Source organism: Sipha flava, unplaced genomic scaffold (assembly GCF_003268045.1).
Source record: "Sipha flava isolate LNK unplaced genomic scaffold, YSA_version1 79_pilon_pilon, whole genome shotgun sequence".
Classification (NCBI taxonomy): Eukaryota; Metazoa; Arthropoda; class Insecta; order Hemiptera; family Aphididae; genus Sipha; species Sipha flava.
Genome location: NW_020273620.1, coordinates 1,756,230 through 1,767,954, shown reverse-complemented (window position 1 = coordinate 1,767,954; position 11,725 = coordinate 1,756,230). Strand labels below are relative to the sequence as shown.

The 11,725-nt window shown below is 27.4% G+C and overlaps 1 pseudogene; it reads left to right on the top strand.

The window, feature by feature from the left end:
- The first annotated feature begins 10,265 nt into the window (after positions 1–10,265).
- On the top strand, positions 10,266–11,081 carry LOC112692938 (annotated as a pseudogene).
- The last annotated feature ends 644 nt before the right edge of the window (positions 11,082–11,725 follow it).

Sequence of the window (11,725 nt, the reverse complement as noted above, 5' to 3'; positions counted from 1 at the left end):
CTCGTATTCAACAAAAAATAATCCATCAAAGGTGTATCCTCACAAATATTTATAGATCACAAACATATCTAATTGTTTTATCAAGATATCTGTAAAAGTTTTCTAGAAAAAAAGATTACATTATATCCGAGTTATTTTTCTAGTCATACACTTTCGTACTAAAAAAAAACTACAAAGAAAATTTAAAAATAACTACATCGTTTAAATATCTTATTTCTGACTAATTTTCAATCGTATAGATAAGGATGTACTATGTAATATATTTAGTGCGGGTTTACCCAAAAGTAACATAATTGAATAATTATTTATGTATATATACTACTTAAACCCACACGTACACAGTCTTGCTCAGAATTTAAAATGACAGAGAAAAACATCATTTCTGAGTAAATGTTGTGTTCAATTGGGAATAGCGAATTAACACTTTTTGATAACAGTTTTAGCCATTTAAATTCCTTCAAAAAATTTGTCGACACATTTTATAATCTATAGTATATTTTATTATGTATGAACTGGTACCCATGTAGATTGAAAATAAATAAAACCTTTTGTTAAAATAAAATATTTATAATGCTCAATGCAGTATACCCAAGTAAATCATGTTTATTTTACAATAAGATGTACATAAATATGTAAATCTCTCTAAAAACATATAATATAAATGAACAAAGGTGTAAGTTGATGGAAAACTTCCACAAGTTCAAAATTAAGACGTAAAAAAGTTCAAAACATAATTACTTTTTTTGAATTACTTTTTTACAATAATAATAATTTCATTTGAGATGTTTTTTTTCCTAATATTAATATGTATTTTCGTAACTCGTATTCTGATAAATTTATTTGTTAAATTCAAATATATTATGTCAAAAAAAATTCTTGTGTGCTTGACTAAAACAAATGCTCACATAAGTCAAAAAAATATGTATTAAAACATTAAAATATTTTTTGAGCATTATTAATGACTTGTATTTACTTAAAATAATAATAACAAAAAAACCGATGATAACTAGTTGAGAAATATATATTCGCTTCTCTCAAAGGATTTGTAATTTTTTTTTCGACAGCTTATAGATCACTTAAACCTTAAAGTCCGGATTTTGGATGCGGATTATTGCAGAAAATACTTCTCTATATTTTATAATGAATAAATGAGTAAATCGTAAAGATGTATGCCAAATTAATAAAGTCATCTCTATCAAAAAGTACATTGTAATTCAGTATTCCATAATAAAGCAACATAAGTGTTTTTTGTGATAAATACTAAATACACAATAGTATATTGAAATCGTTCAAAAATAAAATTGTTTGAATTTAGAAAATAATATAATTATTGCATGTGTTTTTTATTTTCTTTTATACTATAATATAATATTACTTTAACCGTCTTTAATCCATAAAAAGCAGCTCCTTTATAAAACATATCTGAATTCTTCTATTTGCTAAATAAACCATGTTACATCAGACTTATAATTATTCTAATTATTTTATTGGAACGTTTTAATTGCATCGACTTCATGATATAGAAAATTAAATATTTATTATATATATTTACTTAACGATTTTTTTTGCATTTTAATCTCTAAGAGTTACTAAGAAAAAATACATATGTATAACCCAGAGAGGAGTAATTCAGTATAATTTAAAAGTATAAAGAATAACGTTTAGATCAAAAAAATTAACCATGATAGTGATAAATTACTTCATACAGTGATAATCTCAAGAAAAAAAAATATTACGTATTATTTCCTAATAAAATTGTCGATAATATTATGTACTTGAATTATATAAGCATTAAAAATTACAATAATTCGAGTATGTAAAAAACTCGTCAATATAATTAATTTAAGAATTTTATCACACCAAATTTATAATACAGAAACTTGCTTGATTTTTTTTTTTTTAATTTCGTTGTTTAATGTTTTTGTCTAAAATTTTTAAACCCTACGTTATAGTGACCAAAATGTTTTATTCAAGTTCTGAAACATCATAATCAAACGGTGATATGTCAATATTTCATCAAAACCATGCACTTAAAAATATCAACAAGATAGATAACAAACAGAACAATTTAAAAGAATAAAAGTAAATGTTGATTTTGTCGTACTCTGTCAGCCTCTATGAATATTGCGATTGAACGCATGCGATGACTGTATGGTTAATATATCTATAATTATATGCCTGTGAAGTATTTTTTCGTAGTTGTTATTTCATGTTCAAAAAATGATTTTAAAACGAAGATCGGTTGCAACGGGCAGCATGTCGAAAATACAACACGATTAGTCTCATTTTCTTGCAGGTTATCGCGTGTGGTCGCGTTATTGTCTTTAAAACGTTTGACTCCGCCGATCACTATAGTACGGAGTCGACGGACAGTAATAAATCACCACCAGTCGTCATTGTTTGTACTTGGATGAAACTCTAGAAACAATTCGAATTTCGAACGAAGAAAACGTCAAAGGACATTATAGGTACCGCGGCGAGTGTTACCCCGTTCGGCATCTATAAAACTACTACTAATGAATTTCGTCCCAAGGTAGTCCGATAGAGTGATTCGTATTCGATGTTTTCGACATCAGCGTACAGCAGTGGATGTAGTCGGGTTGAAAACAATAATAATTTTAGATCGTATGTGCGCGGGTTGACGCAAACCATTTTTTATTTTTGTATTTTTTTGCCTAAGGCAAACTTATAAATATTAAACGAACAGCTACAAATAACAACAAGATCAACAAGACTCGCACTAACTTCATAAGTTAATCATATACAACGACCAGATACGAAGTGTCCACTAAGCTCCATTTATACACCTGCCTACCAGTAATTTTTGGAAGACAGCTTCCCTTTTCACCACCACTCCCAGGGATTTGTGTTACTCTATATATACGTAGAACATTATTGCAATATATTACGAGGAAACCACGTATATATTGGGTATCAACGAACAGACGATACCCTTGAATACTTCCCTACGTTTCGAATTGCTGCATGCGCTCTAAATATATAATGATATCGTAATGCTATGAAAATCGAAGTTCATTTCCTGTACTGAAGAAAATAGTAGACTTTTTAAATCGTGTGTGCATGACTATGTCTTTATACCTGGATATGTATGTGTGTGTGTATATTGATAGGTAGGAGGGTTGGTTTGTACCCGGTTAAATAAATTGCTCGAATGGAGTTCTGTTCGCTTCGTATACAGTTAAAGTTGGAAAATATTAATACAACCATACAGCGGTATACTCGTAATATAATATAAAGGTGCATTACGGAGACGGCTCATTAAAATGGTTCAACGGGTATAAAAATGGTCCTCGAAATTTAGAGGACTGGCAACTGCACTTTACTACCATGGCATACTTTACTGCGGGGGCGGCTACGCGAAACACGTATAGTCTGCAGAAACTTTTCAAACGCTTACGGCTTTGTCAAGATGAATGATAATAACGAAAAAAAACGAAACGAAATCCGAAACGATATTGGCACCGTTCCACGTTGTATATTCGTACGGTGTTTATATGTATATACTATGCGTTGGTGCGGATTACGTGAACATAATGTGATATTCACCCCGCGACCTTCTTCGAGAGCAGCTTTGTTATCGAAGTGTTGTTGGATACCGAAACGTAAACAAAAAAGTACAATTTTTACGTTTTCAATTAGTTGTTAAGTTTCAACTAAATGACGAAAAAAACTTCGTATTAGCTTAATGTAATATGATACAGCCACAAACGCATATACTCTTTTTTTATAAAAATTACTGTCGGTTAGGCTTGACCATGGGCGTGCCCAAGGGGATGCATGTTATGCATTTGCATATCTTAAAAGTAAAATTGAAATTATTTTATTACTAAAATATAAACATTTCTTGTTTTTATGACATACAGATGTACAGCTAAACAAAAAATACACGATAATACTCATATATAGCAGGGATGGCCAAACCGCGGCTCGCATTTTATCGTAACATTTTTACAAAACAATTTTTTTTACATAAATTGATGTATTTGAAAAAGTATAATATTTTATTAAATTACAGTGTATAAAAAAAAAATTAATAAAAAGAAAGTGTTCTTGGTATAATTTTTCTTTATTGACTATTTTCTTATAAGAAAATAAATATATTAATAACAAATATATTTGTTACGAGTTTATTTTGCTTGTTAGTTTTTTAAAATCAGGACTATATGCAGGGGCGGATCCAAAGTCGGGGAACGGTGGGTCAAGCCATTTCAAGAGGCCATTTATTAGGGATGAAATTGAATTAGAAATTAATACCTTGTAAAAAAAAAAAAAACACAATATGCTCATAAAAGTGTAAAAGTGTGTTTATATAACATTTTAGAATTAGTGATACCACCGATAATCAGTGGCGCATTTAAAATATACGCACCCCGGGGCAAAATCATTTTTCCACCCTTTCCCCTTACCAAAAAAAAAAAAAATATATATATATATATATATAAAAATTCAATGTTAAGCAATAAAAAAATTAATTTTATGAAACAAATTATAAATCAGTTGTTTTACGATATTGTATTAGATAATTTTATAGTAATACATATCCTAACGTTAACCTAATTTTTTTTTTAGTGAATATTCCTTTCTTAAAAAAAAAAAGTATATATATATTAAATATAGAAAACGGAATTAATACTTATTATATGCACAATGATTAACAATACATGGTGTTTTATTAGATTAAATATATTATATTTATTATTAATTGTATATAATAAAATAATCGATAGCTTATAATTTTTTTCTTGACTTTTGAGAAGAAAAATGTTTAATAATATCAATATAATTAATAGTTTTTGTTAAATCAGCTTCAATGTTAAAGGTTGTTAATTAATTAAAACGATTTTCTGCCGTTGTTGATCTTAAATAAGTTTTGACCCTTTTTAATGTAGAAAATGATTTTTTCGTTGAACATTTACTTGAATGTGTACAATGTACATACATAGTAGCATCCTTAGAGCAATATCAATATCAATATCTATATACTTCAACTAAACTATTCTCTTTTATAAATGCTAATATATATTGAACACTTTTAGGTACAATTTTACTCCTTTTGTAAACTTTTTAAATGTGACTTAAAGTGAATACCGCGTTCTGTGTACCCGAGTATTTATTATAAACATTGAACGAAAATATAATATCTTATCGAATAATAAATGTAATATACCTATTTTGCTATTTCACTATTATCTAGGTGACTAGTTATAGTATAATTTTTTTAATTTCTTATTAGATGCTCAACAATATTTTTTAAAATACTAAACAATACCAAAAAAAGTATGAAAATTAATAAAAAATCATGAACACATCAATAATAAAAGTTAGAATATTTCCAAATATTTCCCACTCGGGGCATTTGTCCCTTTCGCCCCCCTCCCTTAAATGCGCCACTGCCGATAATTACTTATTTACGATTAATAAATATAATCTAATTTTATCAGCGCAACAAACGTACAGAATAAAATATGATTTTCTCAACTTTCTACTAAAACGATATAATTTAAAATATAAATTATGAATTGAAAAATTTTAAATTTTGAATATACATGGCATTTATTTTTCAAGTAACTCCGATGAGCAAAATGTCCAAGATTCCAAATCAATGTTTAAGAAAGAAAAAAAAATTTCCAAGAGGCCAACTTTGTCTGCAAATATTAACTATGGGTCAGCTGACCCCCTGAACCCCCCCTAAATCCGCCCCTAACTATATTTTGTTAACGCAGTCCTTAACAATTCCGTTAAATGATCATCTGTTAATGTTGATCGATGTTTAAATTTAATCGTTTTCATGGTTGAGTATAAAGACTCGCAAGAATATGTTGTTCTGAAAATCGATATTAACTTTTGAGCGCAAAGAGTAATTTTTGGATATTTAATAACAGGCACATGTTTCCAAAAATCCAACAAAAAATGACAACTGTATTTGAACTACTTCAGCCCTTCATCTTCCAATAGTTCCAAGAGTTCAATTTCTAAATCTGCTATATCCATTAAAATCGATTTTAATATTGACCCGGAAGAAGTAATCAATATTTTTAAATTTCAACTAAGAAAACAAGATTTTATCTTATCATTTTTTTTTATATTTTTAAATTTGTAATTTACATAGACAATATATTGTATTGGTATTCAATTGTATTAAATAAATAATTCATATTTAATTTTAATGTTTTATAGAACTAATATAAATCTAGACCAAAACCCCCTCCGAAAATATTTCCTACCTACGCCCATGTGTCTATGTTCCTATGATATTTTGATAATTATGGTATTTATGAAGATAAATATTGTACAATTATTATTATTGTATTCTTCACATTTTATTAAAAATGATACCTAATCTTATCTTATTTACAATATCATATATATATATAAAAATTATATAATAATATTACCTTTTTTTTTTACATTTTGGCTCTTCCATAATTATTAATATATGTGGTGGCTCGCGAGTCTCTTTTCACTGGCCACCCCTGGTATATAGCACAATGATTTAAATTTTTAAATTTAATATTAAATTACCATGTTTTTCGTTTGTTTTCAAAAACAAAAGATAATATTCACTTTCCACGATCACATTAATTTAAAAAATGAACATAAAAAAAAAATGGTTGCAGCTATAAATAAAATATAATAAGGAGAAAAAATTTACATTTTATTATTTTATCCTCCAATTAATGATTTCTCGTCGATTATTTCAAAAATTTCAAACAAAATGGTTAGTTAATGAAATGTATATAAAATACAAATCTATTAAAAGTGTTAAATATGGAGGAGAGATATGGATATAGTTTTCCTTATATAATTTGGATAAAAAGTTTTCACATGTCAATGATGTTATAGCGAAAAAACGAAACGACCGTCGATAGTTTGATTAAATATAAGGTATAATTAGTCTTAGATGCCATAAAAGTGGACAGTGGTATGATATCATAAGAAACCAGAGAAGAAATGATTAATCATCATCGTCGGACTGAGAATCACGGATCAGGATACTCAAAATCTAATTGCGGTATATTGCGTAGGTAAATATGAATAAAATGCACGTTCAATCGCGAGTTTTTATCAAGTTTTTATTAGGGAACTGAATTCATTAATTTATTAAATTACCCTTATTCTCTTCTACCAACAATATTCAAGATCATTTTTGCCACATTTTCACATTATCGTTAAACTAGAAGTTGTATACATCCGTGGAACAAATATAGCTATTTATCAGGAAAAAATTTTATTCATCACTCTCCATTAAAATCGAATTCCTCGTTTTGAGACAGAAAAATGTGTATAAAAAAAATTCTGACAACACAATATCATCGAATGTATAAAAATACTGTAGCAAATGAACATGGTGCATTTGAAAAAACAACATTTTTACCTAAATGTGTTGTCGTTCAAATATCCATGTTGTCAATACAATAATAACTATTATATCAAACATATGTCATTCGTAGATTTCATAAAGAAAATGAGTGCTATTAAAACCACATTTTCTAAAAACATATTTATCGAGAAATAACTATTCTTGAATCAAATTGTTGGATTAAGCAAAATATGGTAAATTACAATAAAATATTAAAATAAGACAAACCTTAATGCATCATGAAAACCTTATTATAGATTATAATTAAGTTAAAATGAAGTACGTTTTTTTTTTCTTTTTTTTTTTTAATAACCGAGAAAAAATGTAGATCCAAGTCTTAACAAAAATATAACCAATTTAAACTCCATTTTAAGGTAAAAACAGTGGTCGAATTGGGAAAAATTAAGAAGAGGAGCTAGTCCAATTTAAAAACTGCGTTTCATGTGCGCAATTATTTAACATAAACATGTTGGGAGTTTCTATATTCAACACTCTTGTGTAACTCAAAGACAATTTCTAATTCTTATTAAAACTGTTATTACTTTTTTCTCGAAATTTCTATAAAAGTATAATTTAGTAAACGATTTCTCTTGCAAAATGACCCACCATTTTATCGAACAAATTTTAAGAAATCGATAATGAATGTATTAAGGTACAATTTGTATAATGATTTTCGGCACTCAATTTCTATACAATATATGAATATATGCGTGCAAAAAGGTTGTAAGATAAATTACATTTTGTGGAAAACTTTTATGTATGTTTTTTGAATTTATTGAACATAGTATGTAAAGTATGTAACATAGTACAAACTATAATCTAGGTCAATTTATCTGAGATATTTATTACACCATATAATATTTTACTTTAATACAATAGTTTGATTCGCTTTAAATGTAAATAATTTTATATTTATTCATCAACTCAAAATTGATAGTTGAAAAAGTTTCAGTGCAATATTTTTGTTTACGCAGTTATTTTATTTATTTATTTTTTTTTTTAAGTAGAGAATAATTGTTTTTGTAGTTAATACTCTTTGTATAATTTGTGTTGATTTTAATGTAATCCTCTTCAGCAGCAACAATAGCATTAATGCCAATACAATTGATGATTATATTTATATTATTTAAGCCCAATGAAAAGACAAGAAATGGAAACCGTTGTATGGTTGTGTATTACATAACAAATTTTTTTAAAAATATTTATCAAAGTAATATAATATTTTTACATTATTATCAAATAATTATTGCAGTCCATAAATTCGTTATTATAAACGTAAAACTATAATAGTGATAATGATAACTAAGACATAACTCTATATATTATTTCTGGCGCAATACTTGTTATTTATACTCGTATATTATAATTAAAGCTCGGAAGTTGATGACATTAAAAACATTAAAAAATGACCTAAACATTTTTTCAAATACTCGTTTTAAAAAATACATTTTTTTAAATATTTTATTTTATTTTATTTTAACATTCTATATAAATTTATCAAAACTTACAATTTACTTAAAATATGACATAAAAATGACAACAAATATCCTTAAAATATGAAATAAAAAAATGACAAATATTTGTTTTATAAATTTGTCAAAGCTTACAAATTACTCAAAAATCAAAATTATTGCATTGTATAATTAGAGCATATTTCATATTATCAATAGTAAATGAAAGACGGTTATCTGTTTATAAATATTTATATTTGGAAAAATTTCTCTCCACGTCCACCGAAGTGATTGGAAAACGAGCAATAACTGACGTTTTAACTATCGCTATTTCGAAAGTATTATAAAAAAATAATAAAATTTAGATATAATAGATACAACGACGTGACAAATTTAATCGACGAGATAAAATCGAATAAATCTTAAGTTATTGGCATAGTGGTCAACAAGAAACGCTAAGAAGTGAACTAGTGTGAAATCAGTAAAAATTACTAAAAAAAAAAATGCAAATGCATTAAATTCTAAACCCTAATCATGGTATGTTTTCAATATGGAATGTGTTTTTGGGTGTCCCGTCAATAGATAACGGATAATAGATAGCGCGACAATAGATAGCGGTCAATTTATAGCGCGTAAATTGATCGCGAGCGACTTTTGATAGTATGACAATTTATAGCGTCGTATAGAATTCAATAATCAAACAATTACTAACCGAAAAAACCAAATAAAACTGATAAAATATATCATAATCGGAAACTTAATATTACTACATAAATTAATATCGATAATATAGATAGTGAGACTATTTAATACCTATTCTATACACTATATTAGTTGTCAGTCGGTACAACACCATACAAGTGAAAGAGGTTCAAATATATTAATTGATGAAGGTTTTATGTACCATTTCGAAAAAAATGGTGTACAAAAGAAAATATGGAGATGCGTACGTTTTAAAAATAAATGTCGAGGCCGCGTTCATGTTATTAGTGATATCGATAATCAGAAAATTTCAAAAAAAATTAACCATAACCATATCTCTGATATCACCCAAATCGAAGTTAAAACTTCTATAAATGAGATAAAGTAAATGCAAAATGTACATATAATTCCATGTATTCAGTCATTGGAACACTTGCTTCTCAGGTACATACTATATTATTTCTATAAATGTTATTATTATTAATATTATTTTTATTATTAAAGTATCTGCTTCAGTTGCTGGACAATTACCAAATGTACCAACTCTAAAAAGAACCATTCAGCGAGTTCGTCAATCTCATTTAGGAGCTCCGATTAATCCTCAAAATTTTAATTTTGAAATTCCACACCGATTCGTGAAAACGACGAACGGTGAGTAATTTTTACAATTTGATAACAGATCTGAGACAAATCGAATTCTATTATTCTGTACAAAACGGAACCTCGAATTAATGGTTAACTGTGACAATTGGTTTTGTGATATGAGAAATGTGCCCCTCAAATACTTAAACAACTTTATTCTATTCACAATCAAACTTTTTATTATTCGAACGTTATACTTTCTGTGTGTATTTTACTACCCGATAAAAATAAAAATACATAAAAATTAATGTTTCAAGCTTTAAAATCATTAATATCTAATTTAAACCCACTTAATATTATGATGGGCTTTTGAAAAGGATGCAATGAATGCTGTCAAATTTGAGTTTCCAAATTAATCTATAAATGGATGTTTTTTCATTTATCACAATGTGTATGGCGTCACGTTCAAGAAACTGAATTACAAAAAAAATATAGGGAAATTTCAGATTTTGCATTATACATACGAATATTACCAACTTTGGCGTATGTACAAACAAATAAAGTTATTGATGCATTTTAGAAACTTTTAGACACAGATTTTTATATTCAAAATTAAGAGGTATTGATGCCATTAATAGGTTATTTTGAGGGAAATTCGAATGGTCACTTACACAGAAATAAAAAAAGAAGAAAACCTAATTTTCAAATAAATATATGGAACTACTATTATTTACTGTCTGCTGATCTACCCCGAACCAATAACTCCGTAGAATCGGCACAATTGTTTTTCTGCAATGTTAAACTCCACATCGCACCCAACAATATGGAAGTTCATAAATGTGTTGCAAAAATAGGAGCAAGTAAATAGAATGAAAATAGAGCAATATGTTGCTGGGATGCAACCGCCATCAAAGAAATTTATAAAGATCGGAGTGCTAAAATCAAAACATTTTTTTAGATTATGAATTGAAGACTATCTAAGAGGCATAGTACATAATTTCCAGCTACAGATATAATATTTTTTAGGCAGCTATATTTTAATTATGAAATGTAATATGACTTCTCACATAGGTATTATACTTAATATTTTATTTTATTTTTATTTTAGCATAAATATTGTTAACATTAATATCGTCGAATTTTTATATTATACTTTTTTTATGCTGCTAAATTTTAATTATGGCTTGCAATATTTGTTATTATAATATATTTTTTTTTTTAATAATTGTTTGTTTATTTAATTCTTTAGGGTGCTACAAATTGTCATACTATTAAAAGTTGCTCACGATCAATTTACGCGCTATAAATTGACCACTATCAATTGTCGTGCTAACAATTATCCGCTATCTATTGACGTACATCCGTATTTTTGTGGACGTTTTCTGTCAAAACTGTAAGGTTCGATTGCCTCGGTAATCGCACAGTACAGGCCATTGTACAGTTTATACCAAAAATTAGTCATTGTCGGGTACGCGTCATATTAAGATTTATCGGCATGCAGATAATATTATTAGCTGTGATTTTAACAATAATATATAATGCACCGAAGCGTTTCGTGCCAGATTGACGTAATATATTATTCGACACAAGAGATCTACACGGGCCGGGC